Here is a 25791-nt window from a genome sequence, read left to right on the forward strand (position 1 = left end):
CATGGCGAGAAACTGTTAGAGAATTCAGGAGGCTTTCTGCCATTGAGGTAAGATGAATGATGAATCCAATGCAAGGCAGGGTTTCTTAATAATTTATTGGGTCATGAGTTATGGTTTTGTTCAATTGAAAATTATAAGATAGGTTTGCTTCAGGCAAAGAGCGTAATGTATGCAAAAGGAAAATAGATTAAGCAAACATTCCATGAGTTTAATCATTTCAAACATTATACTGGCTAAAGGCCCTGATGCATTTGTCATTAATTCAGGGGACAATTTCACCTCCACATAACATGATCACAAGATGGGGGTTGTCACTAGAGCTCTTTTAACGGGATGCTCATAATGAATAGTCGGCGGAAGTCATTACTCACATTCAATGTTTTTCCTTGTAAACGAGGATAAGAAAGACTGCAGAAACCAAAGCTTCTGATTATTTTTTTCTCTTGTGGAACGTTAATATTTTTTCTGTTTCTCATCACTCATTTATCCATTGACTTTGACATTCATTCAACATACATTTATTGAGCACCAACTTTGCACCAGAGACCCTGTTCCAGGTTCAGTATAAAAGCCATTTCTAAATAGTTCTTGCTGGCCAGCACTTTTGAGGTGAAAACAATTGCATGGGTTTTCTTAGACTGAGGAGTTCATAAAGTTGCCCAGATTTTACCAAAATAATGAAATCAATGGGTAGGTAAAATTACCACCTCAACCTTTATTTAATCAATTCCCTTTCACGTTTATTGAGAAGTTAGCGTATGCATGTTCTTATGTACATAAAACAGTGCTCTATTCTACAGGTTGGTCTAAATAATATTTACTTAAAGGTTGCAAATCAGTGTTAAATCAACCCCAATTCAATTTGTATTTGATTTCAGGATCTTTGGTTTTGTCTTGGGAGGTTTTTCATGATGCTGCAAGTTGTTGTTCTTTACCTGGTAACTCCTCATAAAATGTATTGGTTCTGGCAGAAAAAAACCCCAAACCCAACAATAATAAAATTATAGTAGTCACATTAGTTTTATGTTCCTCCCAGATAAATCTCCAACCGAGGTCTCGATATTCTGGGGTATAAAGGATCTCAAAGGAGTAATAGCATGGCCATATATTTTGATCGTAACGTTTCTCTGGCAGTGAGTTGTCCAAGAAATGTGTCTCTTGAGGGCTGCATTCAGCCTCCTACAGGCTTAGGAAGAAACACAAAAAACATTTTGGCTACCTATCTCTGGGCTTAAGGATGATGTAGTGAGTGACTGTCCCATAGTGATCAGGTACAGGTACCTCTTGTCTGAATGGAATCTGAATTCATTTATTGCCCCAGTCAGACATATCTGTTCATTTCTACAGAACACTGCAGAGGAAATCTATAAGACTTCTTATCTATTAAATACATATTTTTTATAAAAAAAATCTAACTTAATTATTTCAAATATTTTTAAAGATCATCTAATCCTTTTTCTTTTAAGTACTTATCACATATTTTGTGGAAGAAACTCTATGAGTTGCTGATAGATCATAACTGAGAACAGTACTCAATAATTTCTACCCTAATAGAAAGACATTGTATTCTGACAAAATAAAAGGTAAACATATAAATGAAAATAAATTATATTCTATATTGAAATATGCTACTGGTAAGCAGAAAACAATGAAAAGGGATAGTGAGTCTTGAGTAGAACAGTTGCACTTTCAGATTTTTTTTTTACAAATTCTATGAAAATTTTAGGAAAAAGGTGATTTTTGAGCAAAAAGCTAAGAGGAGTAAGCACATAGGACTTGATCTTTGGGAAAGGTATTCTAAGCAGAGGGATCAAATACTGTGTCTGCTTGTGAAATTAAAAGTTCTGGCGGGGGTATAACCACCCTCCGAGAAAGAGAAGGAAGGGTCTTTTAAGAATCTGAAAATACCTTGGTTTTAGTCTGAATGCAACAGGATCTTAGCACAGAATTGACATCATCTAAAATCAATATTAACTTGATAAATCGGACTGATTTTTGAAATAAATTGAGGACCAAGGGTAGAAGGAAAAGTTATTGGAAAAGGAGACTCTTCTTATAATTTATTAAATCGATGAAAGTGACTTGAATTAGGCTGATAGTAGTTGAGGTGATAAGAGGTAGGAGATTTGGGATATATGTGTATTTTTTTTTCACAGTGAAAATGAGGCAAAGGTACAGACATTTCTTGTATATCCCCTGCCTCCATATTTGCACAGGCTCCTGCATTATCACCATCCCCCACTGGAGGGGTGCGTTTGTTGTTTGATGAACCTACACATCATCATGACCCAAAGACAGTAGCTTACATTACAGTTCACTCTTAGCGTCGCGCATTCTGTGGGTTTCAACAAATGTATCACTATGGTATCATACAGAATATTGTCACTGCTTTAAAAATCCTCCGTGGTCTGCCTGTTCATCCCTCTCACCACGTAAAATGTGTGTCAACCAGTGATCTTTTTACTGTCTCCATACTTTTGCCTTTTCCAAAAGGGCATATAGTTGGAATCCCACAGTAGCAATCTTTTCAATTAGCTGCTTTCACTTTAATATGTATTTAAGTCTTCTAAAGGGTATGTGCTTGCCCTTTCACAAAGAACGGAATGGATTACAGAGAATGACTGCAAATCTCAAAAAGATTTGGTGTAAAGAGGGAGGTGTAATTTATTTTGTTAGATGCTCTCTTTATTTTATATTTAGAACTTAAGCACGGGGAGAGAGTATTCGATTAGAGATATTACTCATTTGGCACTTTTTCCTTTACAATGCCTGAGGCATTTATCTTGATCGCTATGTGGAAAGAGGTACTTCTCAAAAAACACGAATGTATACTTTTATTCAAAATTATGCATTTTCATTTCAGGTAACAAAAATTATTTATTTCTTTGTGGCTCAACAATCTTTTCCTAAACTAGTCATTATGACATTTCTTTCTTCTATGTATTGTTTTCAGCTCTATGACTTTTACATAAAGGAAAAGAAAAACTACAGAAGAAAGCTGTATATTTTAAGTTAGGCATATAAGTTGTTAGCTTGCATTTGATTCTGTGACTGAGTATTTTACTATTTTCTGAGAAAGGAGACAAAAAGTGGGGAAGGGAATCAAACAAACATGTCAAGTTATTATGTACCGTTAAAAACTTCTTCAAAGGGTACTAAATGAAACGTCAAAGTTTTCAATTTTTAAACTATTTTTTAAGATCCAAATGAAAAGGCAAAAATATGACAATCTTATTACAATCTGGCTTTAAAATCCCCTCCTTTATTTTTATAAATTGTGGAGAATATAAATTACCTGTATGAATTATATAAATCATGTGTGTCTAGATTATAACCAAAATGTTTTATTTGAAAATATTATATAGGTATTTCTTTTATCACATATGTATGCTAGAGTCATTATTATGTTTAGCCAAAAAATGCTGAATGCATGTAGTATTTTTGATCCTGGTACATATTACACAGGCTCATTAAAAATTCAAGCAAAATGTTAAGATGTTAGCTAATTTTCCAGGAAATAAGACTGTGGTATATTTGTAAGAGTCAGACCTTATTTCCTATGAAATATTCATAGCATTGATTTCCCTTGTTTCATAACACACTAGAGAGAAAGAGTTCAAAAATCCAAACAAAAAAGAAAATATTTTTATTCCATTGCTCATAGAAGTTCCCTAAGTTTTGAGGTACGCATAGAGCTGCTGTGGGTGGTCAGGAGAGCTGCAAACCACACAATCCACAGGGCACTATTTGTGTGTTACATTAACAGTGTAACACAATATCTCTAAGCTTAGGTCTAGTTTGAGACTCTTATTTTGTACTAGAGCTATGTAATGTTTTATCTGGGACTGTAATATTTGATTTTGATTTTTCAGTATTTGATGTTGAAGAACATGATAATGTGGCCTCCTTGGGGAGGAAAGTAAAATAAAAAATGTTAGGGAAACTTTTCGATTAACCACTAGTTCTTTTTTTTTTTTTTAATTTGTCTCAAATTTTTATTAACTTCCAGTTGGTTAATATACAGTGTCATATTAGTTTCGGGTGTAGAATTTAGTGATTCAACACTTACATACAACAGCCAATGTTCATCACAAGTTCCCACCTAATCCCCATCATGAATTTAATTCCCCCACCTCCTCTCTGGTAACCCTGCGTTTGTTTTCTGTCTCTGTAGTTCAGGGTCTGTTTCTTGGTATTCCTCTCCTTTTCCCCCATATATTTATTTGTTTTGTTTCTTAAATTCCACATGTGAGTGAAATCATATAGTATTTGTCTTTCTCTGACTTATTTTGCTTAGTGTAATACTATCTAGCTCTATCCACCTCATTGCAAATGGCAAGATTACATTCTTTTTTATGGGTGAGTAATATTACATGTGTATATATACTTTTGTGTATATATACTGTGTGTGTGTATATATCCTCACCAACACCCCTTGTTTTCTGTGTTGTTGATTTTAGCCATTCTGACAGGCGTGAAGTGATATCTCATTGTGATTTTGATTTGCATTTCCCTGATGTCGAGTGATGTTGAGCATCTTTCATGTGTCTGTTGGCCATCTATGCATCTTTGGAAACATGTCTATTCATGTCTTCTGCCCATTTTTTAACTGGATTATTTGGTTTTAGGGTGTAGAGTTTGATAAGTTTTTTTAATGTATTTTGGACACTAATCCTTTATCAGATATGTCACTTGCAAATATCTTCTCCCATTCCATAGGTTGCCTTTTAGTTTTGCTGATTGTTTCCTTCACTGTGCAGAAGCTTTTTATATTGATGAAATCCCAATAGTTTGTTTTTGCTTTTGTTTCACTTGCCTCAGGAGACATCTAGCTAAGAAATTACCATGTCCAATATCAAAGAGGTTACTGCCTATGTTCTCCTCTAGGATGTTAGTGGTTTCCTGTTTCATATTTCGGGCTTTAATCCATTTTGAATTTATTTTTGTATGCAGTAAGAAAATCGTCCCGTTTCTTTCTTCTGCATGTTTCTGTCCAGTTTTCCGAACACCATTTGTTGAAGAGATGTCTTTTTTTTTTTTCCCATTGGTCCTGCTTTGTTGAAGATTAATTGATCATATATTGTGGGTTCATTTCTGGGTTTTCTATTCTGTTCTATTGATCTACGTGTTTATTGTAGTGCTAATACCACACTGTCTTGATCACAACAGTTTGAGTAACACGGTGTCTGCAAATAGTGAGAGTTTGGCTTCTTCTTTACCAATTTGGATGGCTTTTATTTCTTTTGTTGTCTGATTGCTGAGGCTAGGACTTCCAGTACCATGTTAAATAGAAATGGTATGTAGAAAACCCAAAAGACTCCACACACACACAAAAAATTGCTAGAACTGATACACAAATTCAGTTAAGTTACAGGGTAAAGATTAATGTATAGAAATTTGTTGCATTTCTATACACCAATAATGAAGCAGCAACCACTAGCTCTAAGGCACAAAATATATAGAGAGAATGAAGAACTTCACCAAGAAGTAAAAACAAAAAGGGGTGAAGTTATGAAGTTGTCCTTAGAAAGTTGAGTGTGGGGAAATAACCCGTTCTCCAGTAGTCTTTATTCTATCGTCCTCTTAATCTCTTACCAAACCAAAGTCACAGATGTGGGAGGTAGGTTTGAAATGCCAATTTCTTTAGAACTCATGATATATATCCACAGAAAGGGCAGACATGTGCCAGTTTACTTGGTTTTATTTTATGGTCAGTATGTAGATCCAAGAAGCACATATGACTCACAATCAGCTAGTAGAGTAATTAATCATAAGCCAGAGGCCAATGTTACCTACCCAGAGTTTAGTTTCAGTGCATACTTTGTATAATTTTTTTTAAATTTTTTTAACGTTTATTTATTTTTGAGAGAGAGAGACAGAGCATGAGTGGAGGAGGGGCAGAGAGAGAGGGAGACACAGAACCTGAAGCAGGCTCCAGGTTCTGAGCTGTCAGCACAGAGCCCGATGCGGGGCTCGAACCCACCAACCGTGAGATCGTGACCTGAGCCGAAGTCGGATGCTTAACCAACAGAACCACCGAGGCGCCCCAACTTTGCATAAATTTAAGCATTTTATTGAAGTTTGGTGTCACTGACAAATTCTCTGCTGTGTAAAAGAATCCAGATGGTGTGAATTCTAGGTTAGGTTTTTGTATTTTCATGACTGAGGCAAAGTGAAATTCATATATAGATTATAAAAACATGTCTTACGGTTTTGAAGCCATAATTCAGAGACTTAATAGCCTATTGCTATATATTACAATTATACATATAGCATTAATATAACATTAGCTAAAAGGCCTGCCATATAGCCACGACGTTAAGGGAAAAAGTTCATTTATATTTTAATTTTAGCTTGAAACAGATAACTCTGGAATGTTATTCAATGTATATTAACTAAGACTGATAATCAATGCTTTCATTTAAACTTAAATACTAATGCATGCAGCAGAATTAAATCCAATGACTTTGATTTTCTTTTCCTGGAGCTATTTGAAATTATTTGATCCATCTTTCTTAACACTCAAATCTGGTCCATTAAGACTGAAAAGGCAGGAAAATGCTGCATTAAAATTAAAAGCTCATATTCTGAAAAGCAGTTAGCTAAACTCTGAGACTTTAATGTCCAGATGTAATATTTTCATTTCATATGAAGGAAAATAAGTTATTATTGCATTTGACCTTTAGAAGTTATGTTTTATGTATAGTTAAAATAAGCAAGTTCCTGTATGCTGATCAATAAACAAGACTGTTTTTTGAAGTCAGTTGCAATAACTGTGTGTACATTAAAAATGAAAAGAAAGGACAGTGTATGTCTATGAGATTTTAGAACATTCCAAATTTTGTACCTTATAGCTATTGAGCTGTATTCATAATTATTCTACCTTCTTAAATTATACACAATTATTTACACACATCAAACCATTTAGTCAATTTCAGCCCTGTTTTTAGCTCTCGGTTTTCTTGACCACTAAAAAAAAATGTTGCTTTAGGTACTAGCAAAGTACATTATTTATTAAAATAAAATTATTTGAGCCAGATATTTCTCTGACTCTTCTCAGGGTTTTGTGTCTTCTTTTTTAATGATCATCTTTACACACTTGAACACATCATGTCTACAGTCCTTCCTGAGGGGTCATTTTTAGTCTAGATTCTTAGGATATGACGATGCTCGACTGCATTGTCTTATAATGAGCAACCAGAAATAGATGTCTACTCCGTATCGGTAGCCCTTGCCAACCAATCAGAATGGAAAGGCAGAGCCGTGTTAGAATTAGTGACCCTCTACTTTGGGTGAGCCATTCCTACACGCCTTTTATGAAATTATCATTATTCTTATTCTGTCCTTCTCATGCATTCAGGTGGGGTATCTCAATGTACAATGCAGAGAGTTCAGTGAGTTTAATTAATAATCAAAAGTGTCTCTTTTAATAGTATTAAAAAAGTATAAAAAGTTAATTCACTAACTCAATAAACAAATACACTCAACTATGCCATGGCATTTCATGCCGTTCTGTCTGGAAAGTTTTCTCCCTAAGCAATTCTACATTTGTTGTTACAGTTTGAAGAAAATATGCTGGTAAAATAATGTTTCAACTGTAAACATAATATGTATTTTTAGAAATTCTATTGGTTTTGGCACTTCCCTGAAGATTCACAGAGATCTTTTAGAAATTCAATATAATGTGACTATGAGGTAAGGATTAAGAATAATGTGGTATTTTCAAAATGACACATATGAAGGTATCTTAGTAATTGATAGTTATTTTGAAAACAAAGGTACGAGAGAAAAGTCAATTTATCCCCCAAAATAAAACTATATCATCATCAGGATGATTTTCCACAAACTAAATGGAAAAAAAAAAAAAAAAAAAAAAAGAATGGACTCTGGAGTTATATCACTAAAATTTGAGTCTTGGATTTGCAGTCTTGAGCATTGAACCACCATGATCTGTTTCTTCATGTTTAAAAATATGAAGTAACAGTTATTGTATCTATTTTATAGTGCTGTTGTGAGTTCTCAACAGGTCACAGTGGAAAAATGTTCTTAGAAAGCTATCTCCTGCATACTTATGACCTCTTGTTACTATTATCCAAACTCAGTAATATACATATTTTTCAGTTTCCAGGTCATTTTATTCAGAATCTTGTGTTTTTTCCTTAATTAATCTAGACTATACAAAACAATGTAAAAATGGCTACCATTTTCTCTCCCCAATGCCCATCATGGGGACAATAACCTGGGCCATTTAACTCAGGGGGTTCCCCAGATTCGGTCCAGTAAATGAGGCCAAGTGACACACTAGCCCCTTGAATCATTTTCAGATGCATTTAGCTGCAGTGAGGAAAGCCTAATGGGGTGTGGAGATTAACTAGGCTATGGAGATAATTTGGGGAAAAGAGATGGTACCTGGGGCAAGAGCCTACCCAAAGAAAAGAGTGTCTAAGATGTTTATGATTTCTTCTTGTGCCTCAAAAAGTGACATTTACTCAAAGAAAAAAATGACAGAATGTCCATCCCTTGGTTCCCTTTCCTCTCCACTCCCACTCCTTTTCAGCACCCCATCCCCCCAGACTGAACCCTGGGTAGGGCTATGTATCAGGACACTCTCTCAGGTGAGGTCAGCAACACTGAGGGACATCTCCTCGATGGAGGTGTTGTAGAATTTCTCAAAGAGCCCTTTGTCTTCTACTGTGACCGTGTCAACACCCACATCCTTAGGGCCAAATCATCTACCATCACCTATTCTCTGGATATAGTTTTCCCTGTTGGTGGGAATGTCATAGATGGTGACTAAAGAAACCAGCTGTACATCAATGCCTCTGGCCAGCAGGTCAGTGGTAATCAATACTCTGCTAGAGACAGTGCAGAACTCCCTCATGATAACATCTCATTATCCTTTTGGCCCCTATCTCTGTGCATTGCAGTCACGGTCAAGTCTGCGGCTTGCATCTTTTCAGTGAACCAATCAACCTTCATTCAGGTGTTGAAGAATGACTGCCTGTGTGAGGGTCAGCATTTCATACAAGTCACATAGTGTGTCCAGAGTCCAATCTTCCCATTCCACACTGATGGAGAACTGGCAGATACTCTCCAGGGTCAACTCTTGCTTCTTGACCAGAATCCAAATGGGGATTGAATTTCTTGATCACCTCGAGCATGTCAGAAAGCATCGCAGCTGACGGAAAAACCACCTGGGTTCTGCTGTCAAGCTTTTGGAATATGTCATAGACCTGGTCTTTGATTCTGTGGCTTAGCATTTCATCAGTTTTCCTCCAGTACAAACATCTTGAGGTATTTGGGAGACAGGTATCTCTGGTTAAGCATATCAAACACAAGACATGGGGTACCCACCACAATATGGGAAGCTTTCATCTTCTGTATGTCAGCTGATATCTTGGTCCCCCAAGTGTGGCAGAAGGCACCCATAGAATTTCCTAATGCCATGGATACCTTCTGTATCTGCTGAGCCAACTCTAGTAGGTGTGGGGCCAAGGCCTCTGTAGCCTTTAGATATTATTTTCTCCTTACCACATCAACTTCATGATGCATGGACCTCTAGTTTTTCATTTAATTGAGCAATCACGCTCAACTGCCTCATGCTGGGAACACCTTAACCCTGGATCAATCCATCCAGTTAGCTTTCCCATAGCAACTCCAAGACTGATGAAACCTATTAGACAAATAAATAAATACATACATACATACATACATACATACATACATACTACTTCTCAGATTTGGTCCCTTTCTCAGTTTCTTAACTCAAATTTAACTGAGTCCTCATTCGTGCCTGGAAATAATAAATTCTTTCCTTTATAATTGCTATTTTCCAATTCTCTCCTTTTTATTCATTTATTTTTTGTTACCAATGGCCCTGCTACTCATCCATAATCTTAACCAGGTGAGCCTCATCTCTCCTTCACCAACCGAAAATAGAAAAAATCAGAAAGATCCAATTCAATGTGTTGCAGAATCGATATAAAAAAAGTGGCTGTTTTCCCAGTCCCAGATTGGGCTTGAGCGGTCTCATCATAACCACTGATACAAAGAATGGCTCGCTCCTGGATGGCAGAATGTTTCTCAGAACCATAGGCAGAGATGCCATGGAGAAGGGACTCAGAGAAGCTCATGTCATCAAAACTGTTGATGATCTCGTTCCAGTTACTGTCAATGATGCCTTCAAGCTCCATCCCTTCCAGGCCACTGTCTCTGGATCAGGAATCCTGACTCAAAGACATGATCCTTAGAAACTTCAAACTCAGTAATATATTTGGATAGAATTTCACATTTAAGCTATTCCAGAAGCAATTTTCATTGGTCTGGTCAGAAGTTAATATGGAAATAATGTACCGGTCACTTATTGATTTTGTATACAATTCACATACTCTTGCTCCTCCGTAATACATATATAAAAAGTTATTTCAAGTACATTTTATTTTTTAAGACCTCCTGACAAGTGTTTTGCAAAATATACCATATATCGGGAAGAAACTTTTTATGAGCCTACAAATCTCTTCCATGTTGACGACCTCCTTGTTTCCTGTCAAATATTTCTAAAGAGGCCTAGACTTATTTTCTTGTCACACATACAACTGTGCTATAATTGTCATATATATATATATATATATATATATATATGTATATATATATATGTCATATATATATGATATTTAATTATACATATAGTCACTGATGCAAATGAATACTAAAACTGTCAAATAATCTTACTCTATTTTTATGGAACTTTTAGTCTTCTCTCAGAAAATACTTTTATTTTCTTTATTCCTAAACTTCTCATGCTGCATACAGATTTTCACCTGATTACCTTTCCTTATGCTTCCCTTAGAAAATCAAGACAATTAGGAGGGACCTAATTCATCCTTTCACATCAATTATATGCATCTGCAAACACTTGGGCACAGAAATTCTGCCTTTTCTGTAGTTATAATTAAAGGTTTTGTTCTGTGTTTTGTTTGTTTTAATGTCTTCCTTCCTCTGGTAGGAATATGGATCGCATACTCTCTCAACTTTTCAAAGACATGTCTCCAGAAATTATATTCTAACTCTTTGTATTATTAATTTGGCACTCACTACTAATTCTTCAAGGAAATGAAATATTATTCAAAACATTCCCTGCTTCTATCACCCCTCTTTAAAAATTCTCATTCTACAAGAGGATTATGTTCTTCTAATGCATGCAATCATATATCAGGATTTGTCATGTGACTTCCTTTGACTAATGGTATCACAGTGAGACTGACACATACTAACTTAAGAAGAACATTAGAAGTATTACATGGTTTTCCTATTCTTGCTTTCCTCTAATATGAGGAAAGTTGTCACAGACTATAAGTCTGGAGTTCACTCTTGCCTTACAAGAGTGAAGACACAGAATTGAACATGAGAGAGGCTAATGTCAGGGAAAAGAGGAGAGCCCCAAACAGGGGTTTTGTCTCCGTATTAATTGAGCTCGCAAGATATCACTCACGTGGGGAACATGAAGAAAACAAGATCTTACCCACGTGAACATGGAGAAAACAATCATTAACTTGTGTGTATAAGAAGCAAAGGGTCTGGGAGGGCAAGTGGTGTTTGTGATCAAGGTACATTGGCTCCAGATGGAAAGTAATTTCCTGCAGGTGATATTACAAGTTACTCGTGGTTCATTATAATATCTCGCTTGCTAACCTCGGGCACTTTCGCCCCATGGTAGTAGCTTTTTGTCCACAAGCTTTTATCTAACCCATTTATGTAAGGAGAACCTATTTCCCCACAGGGAGTGATGATCCAGGGAGGGGATGTTATTTCATGTTCTCAAATGTTTATTTACTTATTTTTCAGAGAGAGAGAAGAGGGGCAGAGAGAGAGAGGGAGGGAGAGAATCCCAAGTAGGCTTGGTGTTGTCAGAGCATAGCCCAATGTTGGGCTCAAACTCATGAACCGTGAGATCATGACCTGAGCCAAAATCAATAGTTGGACGCTTAACCTGCTGAGCCATCCAGACGTCCCCTGGAGAGGATGCTATTTCAGCCAGAGCTACACATGACCCGAACTAAACAAGAACCAAATTACACAAGCTGGCACTAATGAAAAATTTTTTTTAAATATACGGTTTTAAGCTCCTGACACATTTCAGTCCTGGACAGTTTTGGATCTGGAGTCTGTAACTTCTGTTGTAAAATATAGTCACCACTTTCGTAAGGGATAGACACTCAAAAGTCAGATCAGCCTAACATATTCAGAAGTGATATCTTGACTTCACTTCAAAAATGGCTTTTCAGATTGAAAACTTGTAATCAATCTGCTAGTTTTTTTGTGATACTAGACTCTCTCCTTCTTGATCTTCTACCACTGAAATCACACGAGACAGATGCACATATGCTTGTACTGTCTGTAATGTCTTTAGAGCTCAGTATTGAAAGATAACAATTCTACATTGTTGCTTGGAAATTTACCCTAAACATGGATAAAGGAAGACAGCCTTCCAACTCTGATACATTCAGGAAATCTTTTGTTAAAAACACGAGTCCTTCCTTCCTCCCTCCCTCCCTCCCTCCCTCCCTTCTTTCCATCTTGCCTTACATAAGTAAAGACAAGGGAGTGTAAAGCATCCTGAAATGCTCTGGGAGTCACAGGCATTTCCAGCATTTCGAAGTGGCTAGTTTCCTGTGTGTGTAAGAAGTACTGAGTAGGGATTTTGTCCCGAAACCTTGCGGCATAGATTTCTTTGCTTTGTAAGTGACGAAAAGTGTACACAAAGCATGCCATTATAGTTGTGCGTATCTATGAGGAGTATATTAATTACACCATGAATCCATATAAAACATGTCACTGCCTTCAGGAGCAGCTTTCATGGCTACCTCTCAATGCCTAGAAGACACATGTCTTAATGGTGTTCATACCGTAAACTTACGTCTGCAGCATGAGAGCAATAATTTTAATTGCACCTAAAATGGATTTAAATTATTGTACTAGGATAGCAGAGACACAGGACATTTGTGAGGTTTCAGGAATAGAAGTGTAGCATAGGGATAAAGTAACTGCCAAGCAGCGTCAGGATGTGCTAGGATGGCCACTTAACAGCAAGTCAGAAAAGAACTCCGTCCACCCTTGAGTAACTTTTTAATTAACTATTAAGCATATTAATTAGGGTGAAGAATAAAATAGACTGAGACCATTATTGTGAAAATAAACTAAAATGAGCTTTTAAAGTTATGCAAAATATTAAGATAGAATACATTTTGCCCAGAGAAAGATTTATTTGTTTTTGACAATGTAAATAGAAGGGTATAATTGGAAATTAAGTTTATTATCATTTTTATGTCAGCATTTTTTTTCTGAACTTCGCACTGGGAACATTGATGAATAAGGCATTACAAATGGGTGTTCTTCATTTCAGAAATACATCACATGTTAATGCATTATAGAAAGCTATTCCATAAAGTAATATGAACATCTGGTTTTGAGAAAGTTTTTCAGCTAATATCAATTTTATTCTGTGTGAGCTGTTTTTTCTTGTTTTTGTCCTAATTTCCTTTTAAAGAAATATTGTCAAAACCCTTCAACATGTGAAAAGCTATTTTTATAAGAAGAAAAGTTGACTTCATGCAGGTGTGTCCAGTCCAACAGCCTTTTTTGTGTTTTTGTTGGGTTTTTCCTGCAAAATTCAGCATTTGCCTCTAATTTTAATTTTTTGTACCCACTCATGCAGGATTTCAGTGGTGAATCAGTTCCATGTGGCTTCTGTCCTCATACATGTTACCTCACTCATATCTTATTTACACTTCACAGGACCCACTGGAACTAAGTTTAATTATTCCTTCACCTATTTTTTAGATGAGGAAACAATGTCTATGATCACAATGGTATAAACCTGTCACATTTAAATAGCTGACAGTCTTTCTCTCCTAAATCCCTTTACACTCTTATCAATACCAGGGATTTCCAGGGCGGTCATTTTACAATTTTATTCATTTTTATTTTTTTAAATTCTTTAAGTTTTTCATTTTACTTCCAGTATAGTTAGCATTCAGTGTGATTTTAGTTTGACACGTATGGCACAGTGATTCAACAGATCTCTACTTTACTCAGTGCTCATCACAATAAGTGTACTCTTTAACCTCCATTGCCTATTTATACCCATCTCCCCACCTACCTCATTTTATTTTTTTTTTTTTTAATTTTTTTTTCAACGTTTTTTATTTATTTTTGGGACAGAGAGAGACAAAGCATGAACGGGGCAGGGGCAGAGAGAGAGGGAGCCACAGAATCTGAAACAGGCTCCAGGCTCCGAGCCATCAGCCCAGAGCCTGACGCGGGGCTCGAACTCACGGACCGCGAGATCGTGACCTGGCTGAAGTCGGACGCTTAACCGACTGCGCCACCCAGGCGCCCCCCCACCTACCTCATTTTAAACTTACCCTTCTTCTTTATTATCTGTAACCGTTTAGTGTTTAAGTGCATATCAGTGAGTTCTTATAAACAAGTTCTTTAAAAAAATTAATGCATTCTTATTCCCATGGTAATCAACGTGGTCCGCACTTTCAGGATTGGATAGTTACCATAAAAACAACCTCCTCCTTAAACTCCTTAAACAATTTTTTAGTTCAGGCACTCAATCCAAAGCATTGAAATTAGCTTTTTAGACCCTGAGCTGCTTGGCAATAATAGGTAAGAAGAAAATCGTGGCTTCTTCATACCTCCCCCCCACCTTTTTTTTTTAAAGCTTATTTTTATTTTTGAGACAGAGAGACAGAGCACGAGTGTTGGAGGGCTCTGAAACAGGCTCCTGGCTCTGAGCTGTCAGCACATAGCCCAGCGCGAGGCTCTGACTCATGAACCATGAGATCATGACCTGAGCTGAAGTCAGAGGCTTAACTGACCGAAACACCCAGGCACCCCTTCCTTTTTTCTCTTTTATGGTTAAATTTTAAAAGGGTTTCCTCTCCCTGTGTTGTATTTAATTTGTATGAGTTACATATTTCCTTATCTTCTGAACTTATTCCTGTTGGGAGTAACATGTTCTTAACTGATCTTTTACCATATACTGCTCTTTATTTCATTTCTTGGTTAAAATCTGTATGTATGTTTATTTCTGACCACATGGTTAAATTTTTAAAAAATATTTATTTAGTTTTGAGAGAGACAGGCAGAGCATGAGCAGGGGGAAGGGTAGAAAGAGAAGGCGACACAGATTCTGAAGTAGGCTCCAGGCTCGGAGTTATCAGTGCCAAGCCCGATGTGGGGCTCAAACTCACAAACCGTGAGATCATGAGCTGAGCCGAAGTCAGATGCTTAACCGACTGGGCCACCCTGGCGTCCCTCTGGCCACATACTTTAAAATGACCCATTCTTTCCTAGTTCACTCAGGGGTTGTTACAACGGATGTTTCTGAGCCTCAGACAGACCTCCTCTAGTGTCTTGAGTCCTTATTTTCTCCCTATCACATCAACTGCATACTGGGTGAACTTCTATTTTTTATTTAATTGGGCAATCACACTCAACTGCCTCATGCTAGGAACACCTTAACCCTGGATCAATCCATCCAGTTAGCTTTCCCACAGCAACTCCAGGACTGATGAAGCCTACTGGACAAAAAGAACAAAAACAAAAACAAACAAACAAAAAAACAAAAAAACAAAAACAAAAACAAAAAAAGAAACAAAAATAGTACTTCTCAGATTTGGCCCCTTTATCAGTTTCTTACCTCAAATTTAACCGAGTCCTCATCAGTACCTGGAAATTGTTTCCTTTCCACTTGCTGTCCTGTTTTGTTTTGTTTTGTGATCTCATCTGTAATTGTACGTAAGTGACCCTAAACTAATTCACCAACCAAAAATAGAAAACATCGGAAAGAATTTCCCTCAAAGTTATGCCCAGGCCCCTAAAAAGTGATGCTAATGGGCACCTTTGCTGTCAGACTCCAGTGGACAAGAATCCCCTCAAGAATAAAGGAAATTCTTAGTTCCCAGCTTTAGATCCACGCTCCTTCCCTAATCCTTTAAAAAATCAGTTTTTCTTTTCTACTGAGCCCCTCCTACGAATACTAAGCACAGCTAAAATAGTGTATCTTATAAACATACAGACAAAAGCACACAATCCTCCTTTCTCCTGACCTCATGGCACTTCCTACTATTGCCCCGTTTATCTCTACCCTCTAGATTAAGTCTTCATGAACCGGGGACTTCACTATGCTTCAATCATTCACTTTCTGAGTACAGTAAAACCTTGGTTTGCGAGCATAATTCATTCTGGAAACAGGCTTGCCATCCAAAGCACTAGTATATCAAAGCGAATTTCAAGAACCATTGGCTCAGTTCTGATCCTGTGATACTTGGTGTCACATACTATTCCTATTGCAAGACTTTGCTTGTTTATCAATTAAAATTTAGTAAAAATGTTTGCTTGTCTTGCGAACACTCCCAGAACAAGTTACTCACAATCCAAGGTTTACTGTATTTCTTTAAATCACTGACACCTTTGTAGTGCCTGGGTGGCTCAGTCAGTTAAGTGCCCGACTTTGGCTCAGGTCATGATCTCACGGCTCATGAGTTCAAATCCTGCATCTGGCTCTGTGCTGACAGTTCAGAGCCTGGAGCCTGCTTCAGATTCTGTGTCTCCCTCTCTCTGCCCCTATCTTGCTCATGTTCTGTCTCTCTGTCTCTCTCTGTCTCTCAAAAATAAACATCAAAAAATAAAAACTGACACCTTTGCTCCCAGCAGTACTTTGTCACTAATGTCATTACTGATATTAGTCACTAATGACCCAGAAATTACACACTCCACAAAAATTAATTTAAAATGGGCCATAGACCCATATGTAGAATGCAAAACTCTAAAACTCCTAGAAGATAGCATTGGATAAATTCTCAATGACGTTGGGTTTGGTGATGACCTTTTTTTACAACAAAGGCATGATCCATTAAAAATAATTGGTAAGTTGGTCTTCATTAAAATAAAAATTTCTGCTTTGCAAAGGATACAAAAGAATGAGAAGATACCACAGACTGGGAAAAAGTATCTGCAAAAGATACTGTTAAAGGGCTACTATCCAAAATATACAAAGAACTCTCAAAACTCAATAATAAGAAAGTGAAAACCAGATTAAAAAATGAGCATAAGTTCTGAAGAACTTCACCAAAGAAGATAAACAGATTACAAAAAAAAAGGGGGGGTTGGAAAAAAGAATGTAAAAAGATGCCCAAAAAGCAAATGCCATTAGGGATTTTACAAATTAAAGCAACAATGAGAAGCCAATACACGTTTGTTAGATAGGCCAAAATTCAAAACACTGGATCACCAAATGCCAGATGGGATGTTGAGTGACAAGAAAGCTGATTCCTTGAAAATGGGAATTTAAAGCAGTTCAGCCACTTTGAAAGGCAGTTTGTTCAGTTTCTTACAAATCTGAACACAAGCCTCACCATATTATCTAGCAATTATGCTCCTTGGTCTTTACCCAAATTTGTTGAAAATCTTTCCATACAAAAGCCTACACATGGATGTTTACAGCAGCTTTACTCATAAATTGCCAACATTTGGAAGCAGCCAAGATGTTCCTCAATAGGTGAGTGGATAAACTGTGGTCCAGACAATAAAATATTCTTCAGTGCTAAAAAAAAATATGAGCCATCAAGCCATGATAAGACATGGAATCTTGCATGCATATTAATAAGTGTAAGAAGCCAACCTAAACAGCTACATACTGTACAATCCAACTATATGATATTCTGGAAAGGGTAAATTATAGAGACAGTAAAAAGATCAGTGGTTGCCAGAGTTTACAGGGAAAGGAGGGATGAATGGGTGGAATACAAAGAATATTTATATTAGTGAAATTATCCCGCGTGATATTATAATGGTGGATATGTGTCATTACATTATATGCTTTTCCAAACCTATAGAATGTACATAGGAAAAATGAACTGTAATGTAAACTGTGGACTTTGGATGATGATGTGTTAATATAGGCTCATCGAAGGGTGCCTGGGTGGCTCAGTTGATTAAGCATCTGACTTCAGCTCAGGTCATGAGCCCCACACCAGGCTCTGTGCTGCCAGCTCTGAGCCTGAAGCCTGCTTCAGATTCTGTGTCTCCTCCTCTCTCTGGCCCTCCCCTGCACACTCTGTCTCTCTCAAGAGTAAATAAACATTACAAAAATTAAATATATATATATATATATATATATATATATATGTGTGTGTGTGTGTGTGTGTATATATGTATGTATATATATATATATACACACATATATATATGTGTATATATACATATATATATGTGTGTATATATACACATATATATATATATGCAAGCTCATCAACTGTAACAAATTTATCATTTTGGTGCTATAATTTGATAGGCCAGAAGGCCATGCATTTATGCGGGCATTGGAATAGGGGGACTTTATACTTTCCACTCAATTTTGCTGTGAACCTAAAACTGCTCTTAGAAAACAAAGTCTATTTAAAAAATATAGTATCCAGGGGCGCCTGGGTGGCGCAGTCGGTTAAGCGTCCGACTTCAGCCAGGTCACGATCTCGCGGTCAGTGAGTTCGAGCCCCGCGTCGGGCTCTGGGCTGATGGCTCAGAGCCTGGAGCCTGTTTCCGATTCTGTGTCTTCCTCTCTCTCTGCCCCTTCCCCCGTTCATGCTCTGTCTCTCTCTGTCCCAAAAATAAAATAAACGTTGAAAAAAAAATTAAAAAAAAAATAGTATCCAAATGAAAAGAAAAAATCTAGGGATAACTTTAACAACACTTGTGCAAGACAGTTCTACACTATGCACTACAAAATTCTACTGAGAGAAATCAAACGTTATTTAAATAAACAGAAAGTTATATAATGTTAATGGTCCAGAGACTCAATACTGTTAAAATATAGACTTTCAGTTTAAGCCTATTTGAACTTATGGCAGACATTTTATTTACAAATGCACAAGCAGATTGTATAATTTATATGTTATACAAAATAAACTAGACTAGCCAAAATAGTTTTGAAAAAGTGGAACAGGATTAGAGAACTTAACCCATCAAATTTCTATATTTACCCAAGTTTTACAGTAATTATGAAAGTGTGGTATTGATAAGGTAAAGAACATGCATATTTTCTAAACAATATAGTCTAAGAGAAGCAAACATTTCTGTACAGCACAAGATAGTCAATATTTTTGCTTTTGTAGCCACATAGAATTTCTTTTGCGTATTCTTTTGTTATTCTTGATTTTTTGGTTTAACACTACCTTTAAAAGGGAAAAAACAAACAAACAAACAAACAAAACATTCTTAACCTGTGGCTCACAAAAAACAGGTTGCCAGGCCAGATTCAACCATGTGTTTCTAAACCTAATATAGAGTCCAGAAATAGGTACAGGCATGCACGATCATTTAATTTCAGAAAAGTGTTAATGTAATTCATTTAAAAAAGTAGTTTTTTCTACAAATACTTCTTCATTCTCTAACGTAGAGTAAGCTTACTTCTATATTAAACTTGGGAATAACTCCAACAGTATCAGTGTTTTTGTTTTTTACTTGTATCTTCAACGGACTGTGTGTTTTACTTCATTTAGGGCTTCACTGCATTTTGTTTTTAAATCACATAGTTGCATTTATTGTTAAGATAGCATTTTTCCTAGTTGAATGGAATTTATTCCTTTTACCCATGTAAAGAATAAATAAAATAATATTTTCACTTTTTGCAAAATCTTTAATGTTTTGAAATAAGAGGAAAGAGTTGTATGATAGCAGTAATTTCTTACGATTATCGTGACCATATTGAATTTTTATCTCCTATAAAATAATCACAGGTTTGAGTTGCAGACATTGTTATTACCTATAGATCTTACAATTAAAGGTACTGGACATGTGTCACAGAATATAAAATACTACATACATTCTAAAGATATGTTGCCTATTTGAGTGAGGAGTAATAATAATAATAACTTCCACTCAAATATATACTTATTAAGCAAAATAAAGGAAACTGTCACAAATTTGTAGTTAAACTTACTTTAAATCACAAATATATTGTCTATCCATTAATTGTAAAAGGTAGATATAATTTCTTTAAAAGCCCACGTAAAATTGTTTTGTAAATATTTTTCAGGCGACTATTTTGGATTTGGGAGATTCACTAACTTTTGTAATATTGTGATTTCTGTTATATTAGTTATTTTAAGATAACATGCTATCTCATGATTATTATAAATTTCCTTTATTCTTATGTGTCAAAGAAAATTTGTAAAAGACGTATCACTAGAGTATTTTAATAAATATCAAATACATGTAGCATGTAAAACAGATAGTACAATAATTCAATGAAAAAACAATGTCGTGCAATTTTAATAACATCTTTTTAGACAACCACACTTAAACCCATATGACAACTTTGCCTTTCTTAAAATTTCTTTTAATAAAAAGTAAAATTCAAATGTATGCGAAAATATTTGTCTCAATACGTGGGCCTTGCCAAAAAATTGAAAATAGAAATGACTGAAATATCATTAATTAGAATGAATCTCCAGTTTTCCCAAACCGTGCCTCTAACGATAATGAGAGGGAGATTGTATACCAGCAGGAAGGTGATAATGAGCCGATGGCTACTTAGGGGTACAAATGAGATCAGGGTTCATGAGACACAAGTAATAAGTGATGACTAATTCTCCCTGCAAGCAACCAAGGAATATTCCAAGTCAAGTAGTTATGCAAGTAGGAAAAAAATAAAGATCTGTACAAATGTTACTTATAAGGTCTGATGTTTCCCAATGTGTTTTTTATGTACACTCACTTCTGTTTGCTATTATTCCCCAAATTTGACTGAAACACCTCTACAGTGATAAGCTGCTACTTTCCTTTCCTTTCTTATAATGTCAACATTTTAAGTGAAGAAAAAAAGGCCATAGAAACATAGCAAGCAAAACATTCTATAATTTCATGAAGCCCATTGATAGGAATCAAGACAAGGTGAGGGATAAGATAGCATCTCTGTGTAGGACTAAATCTACCCTCCCTATAACATTTCCTGTGTGTGAATTTGTGTAACAGATTTCTCTGTGTATTTTCTCATCTAGGAAGTCACAGTGATAATTGTATACAACTCAGGTTTGTGTGAGAATTATGAGTGCAAATGCATGGAAAATTCTCGGTAGTGTCATGCTCAAGAAAATATCTCCTATTTTGATTGTTATATTTACCATAAATAATATGCTTATTGATTTTCTTACTACTGTTTTGCTTTTGAAGTTAAACTACGGAGTAAGGCCAACATGATAGATAAAATAAGATCCAATAATATCATTGGTTTATTACAGTAAACTTCTTTAATAAATTCTATGGTCACAAAGGTTATGGTTTCCACTGTAACTGAGCCATTCTGGTGTACTTATTACAAGCAACACTAATTGAAATATTTAAAATAATCACAAGAAATTTGTAACGGATGCTTCAGATGGAAGGATTCTCAGGGATATTTGTTCCCAAGCTATATGTTAAATATTTAGGGTTTCAAGGTCAATACTTTATCGAAAGAAGTTTGGGAGAAAAGAATATATGAAAAACTTACTCTGGAGACTTACATGTGGGATAATATCACCTGGATATTCTCCTAGTGTAAATGATCTTTTCCCACACTCTTTTATTTTTTTTACTGCTTCTATGTTTCTGGGATAAATGGAAATTTATTGTTGACACCAACAATTAACATCATGATGATATTGCCTGGAAGAAACTAATGTAGAAGCTTGATAGGAAAAAAAAATGATGCTGGCAATATATGGGCTGACAAGGTACAGAACCGTATGTGAAGTAATAGTTATAAAGAATTTAAATAGTAATACATAATGCATGGGGAAAGATTATGTAAATCTTATCATATTTGCTATTTCCCTATAAAGGTATTCAATATCTTTTTTTATTTTTATTTTTTTACGTTTATTTATTTTTGATAGAGAGTGACAGAGCACAAGTTGGGGAGGGGCAGAGAGAGAGGGAGACACAGAATCCAAAACAGGCTCCAGGCTCAGAGCTGTCAACACAGAGCCCCACGCAGGGCTCAAACCCACAAACCGCGAGATCATGACCTGAGCCTAAGTTGGACGCTTAACTGACTGAGCCACCCAGGCGCCCCAAAAGTATTCAATATCTTAGTTGATGATTCCAATTGATAAATTAGGTGTGGTTCAAATAAAAGTGAGTTTAACTTTGGGAAGATAGGCACTTGCATGATACAATGTAAGAAAATGTGGTTGCCAAAAGAAAAATGCCGAGCAGCCATATCAGTCAAGCGACAGTTAACATGGATTTATCTCTCACATTTTGATTCTGCATGTTTTCTATTGATGTATTTAGTATTCAGGCAGAGACCTTGAAAAATGATTCATTTTTGCTGATGGATGTAGGGGGTGGAACTGCATCATTGCACAGAAAATGCATTAACTGATATGATAACATAGTCGTAAATGTAATAGGATTCATTACTACCAAGGAGTAGCACTGTGATGCCTATAAACTTTTCCCCTGATTTTATAATGTGTACCAAATAGAAATTCCACCAAGATTTTAAGCCTATAGGGGTTTACGTTATAGTCAGTAAATAAACTGAAATTAATCATCTTAAATGCAGAGAATTAGTTTTGTTCTACAGAATATATTTTTTGTATGATTAAGATGGGAAACAAAGCAAAGTGTATGCATATATAAACACATACATCTATTAACTACCTATAGCCAAACACCCATACGATATTTTGTTTGGCTCACAATTGTTAATGTTCCGTTGGGAAACTCTGCCCTACATTAAGAACCTATGATCAGCTACATTTCAAAGGATTCTCCAGAGAAAAAGATTATATATATATATATATATATATATCTTTATATTATATTAATTATGTTATGTTATATTATATTATATTATATTATATTATATTATATTATATTATATATGTATATATTATATATACATCATATATACATATATCATATGTATATCATATATATCAATAAACACATATCAATATGTATCAATGCATTTCATCATATACCAATTTCTATGTCTATCCATCATCTATCTATCAATTGTCTATCTATCTATCATCTGTCTATACTGAGAGAGAGAGAGGGAGGGAATGAGAGAAAGACTTCTTATGAGAAATCATCTCATGTGATTACTGAAGCTGAGAACTCCCACCATCTTCAAGTGTACAAGCTAAAGACCCCGGAAAGCCAATGATAATTATTAAAAATAATTCAGCCCGAGCATGAAAGCCTGAGAACCAGGAGAGCCAATGGCATAAATCCCATTCTAAGGACTGGAGAAGATGAGAGACAATATTCCAGATCAATCAGTGAGGCAGGAAAAGAGAGATGGATTTCTCCTTCCTTGTTATTTTTTGTAGTTAGGCCTTCAACAGATTAGTTGAGGTTCCTTCCACGTACCGGAGATGGCATGCTACTTTACTAAATTTACTGATCCAAATCCTAATCTCATCCAGAAAAAAAGTCATAGACACACCCAGAAATAATGGTATTCTGGGCACCCCAAGGCCAGTCTTATCGGACATAAAACCAACTGCCATACCAGCTATACTAATCTCTAGAAGATTAAAGAATTCGTAGACTCCCCCACATTTTGATCTCACATCTTGGCTTATACATGACTTCTTCCATAAAGATTTTCTTGTTTCCTTGAAATTTTACTATTTATTCATCAATCCTACATTATTCCATAGGCGTTATGAGATATTATCTTGATTTTACTCTATTTTGTTTTCCTGCTTGCTTATCTGTATTGTCCGAGAGCATGCAAGCCCATTGGTGGAAACAGTGAGTACGAAAATGATGACAGCTAACATTTGCTGACAGGTTACTTTGTGCATATCATCACTCAATAATCTTACACTAAAACATGTTACAAAAGGATAACTTGGATTTCTATTCAGATCTAATATTTACTCTTACACCTTTAATGGATTCCGATTTTCACATAGTGTTAGGGTTTGTCAATTCTACTTGATAGAATCTTTACATCCTTCTATTGTGTTGTAATGTTACCAGACTCCAAAAGAAAGTATTTCAAACCAGCAATTTAGGAATTTTCACCAATTCTTGAATAGGTCAAAAGATCTTTTTATTTATTTATTTTTCATTTTCATTCTTTTTGGCTGGGTACAGTATACTTTATTGATGGTACAAGACAAGGTAGGGCCCCCCAAGCCCCTCCACTTCTGCAAGGGGTCTGATATGGAAACTGTTTTAGAGATCACAAGACTCACAGTGTTGGGGGATGAGTTAGGGAAGGACACCTCAGCAGCTAAGGGCCTCTCTCTTCACCTTGCTCTCGCTGAGGCTGGTGGTCTAGGGGGCTCTTACTCCTTGGAAGTCATATGGACCATATGGTCTACCACCTGGTTGCTGTAGCCAAATTCATTGTCATATCAGGAAATGGACCTGACACAGTGGTCACTGAGAGCAATGCCAGCACCAGGATCAAAGGTGGAAGAGTGGATGTTGCTGTTAAAGTCACAAGAGACAACCTGGTCCTCAGCAGAGCCCAGCATGCCCTTGAGGGGGCCTTCTGATGCCTGCTTCACCACCTTCTTGATGTCATTGTATTGGCAGCTTTCTCCAGGTGGTAGGTCAGATCCATGACTGACATGATGGGGTGGGGACATGGAAGGCCATGTCATTGAGTTTCCCATTCAGCTCAGGGATGACCTTGCCTATAGGTTTGGAGACACCAGTAGAAGTTGGGATGATGTTCTGGGTAGCCCCTCAGCCATCAATCCACAGCTTCTTAGAGGGACCATCTGAGGGTCTTCTGGATGGCAGTGATCGCATGGACTGTGGTCATGAGTCCCTCTACCATGCCAAAATTGTCATGGATGACCTTAGCCAGAAGGACCAAGCAGTTGGTGGTGCAGGAGGCATACTGACCATTCTTGAGGGTGTTCTGATACTTCTCATGGTTCACACCCATCACAAACATGGGGGCATCAGCAAAAGGGGCAGAGATGATGACCCATTGGGCCCCACCCTTCAAGTGAGCCCCAGGCTTCTCCCTGGTGGTGAAGACCCCAGTAGACTCCACAGGATGTTCAGTGCCAATGTCACCCCATATGGTGTTGGTGGAATGTTGCTCCTGGCAGACAAAGATGGGCTTCATTGATGATAGATTTCCTATTTTCAGCCTTGAATGTGCCTTTGAATTTGCTGTGGGTGGAATCATACCAGAACCTATGTACCATGTAGGTGAGGTCAATGAAGGGGTCATTGATGATGACAATATCCCCTTTGCCAGAGTTAAAAGCAGCCCTGGTGACTAGGGACCCAATATGGCTGAATCCATTTACTCCAACCTTCACTACTGTGTCTCAGGGACACGGCTGGCACTGCACCAGGAGATGCAGCTATCTGTCCAACTGGGAAGGGTGCAGAGCCAGAAGATCTTTTTAAATAGCCCTTCAGGACTCCTGGGTGGCTCAGTCATTAAGTATATGACTTTGGCTGAGGTCATGATCTCACAGTTTGTGAGTTCGAGTCCCACATTGGGTGAGCATGAGCTCCGCTTTGGGAAAAACATGAGTCCAGTGTGGGCCCCGCCTCTCTTTCTCTCTCTCTCTCTGTCCTCACTCACTTGCACCCTCTCTCTCAAAAAAAAAAAAAAAAAAAATTAGCCTTTTAAATGCAAGTCTCTAATCTGCTGGATAGCACTAATTTTATTTAATTAAAAAAATTATAAGTCTCTTTAAAATTGTAGTCTTAATTACTTGCTTTAGAATCATCTCCCTATTTATT

The 25791-nt window shown here is 36.5% G+C and overlaps 2 pseudogenes; both read right to left on the bottom strand.

Moving 5' to 3' along the window:
- Positions 1-8738: 8738 nt before the first annotated feature.
- Positions 8739-10241, bottom strand: LOC131489755 (eukaryotic initiation factor 4A-I-like; annotated as a pseudogene).
- A 13982-nt stretch (positions 10242-24223) lies between these two features.
- On the bottom strand, positions 24224-25256 carry LOC131489756 (glyceraldehyde-3-phosphate dehydrogenase-like; annotated as a pseudogene).
- Between the last annotated feature and the right edge of the window lie 535 nt (positions 25257-25791).

This window comes from Neofelis nebulosa, chromosome 11 (genome assembly GCF_028018385.1).
Source record: "Neofelis nebulosa isolate mNeoNeb1 chromosome 11, mNeoNeb1.pri, whole genome shotgun sequence".
Lineage (NCBI taxonomy): Eukaryota > Metazoa > Chordata > Mammalia > Carnivora > Felidae > Neofelis > Neofelis nebulosa.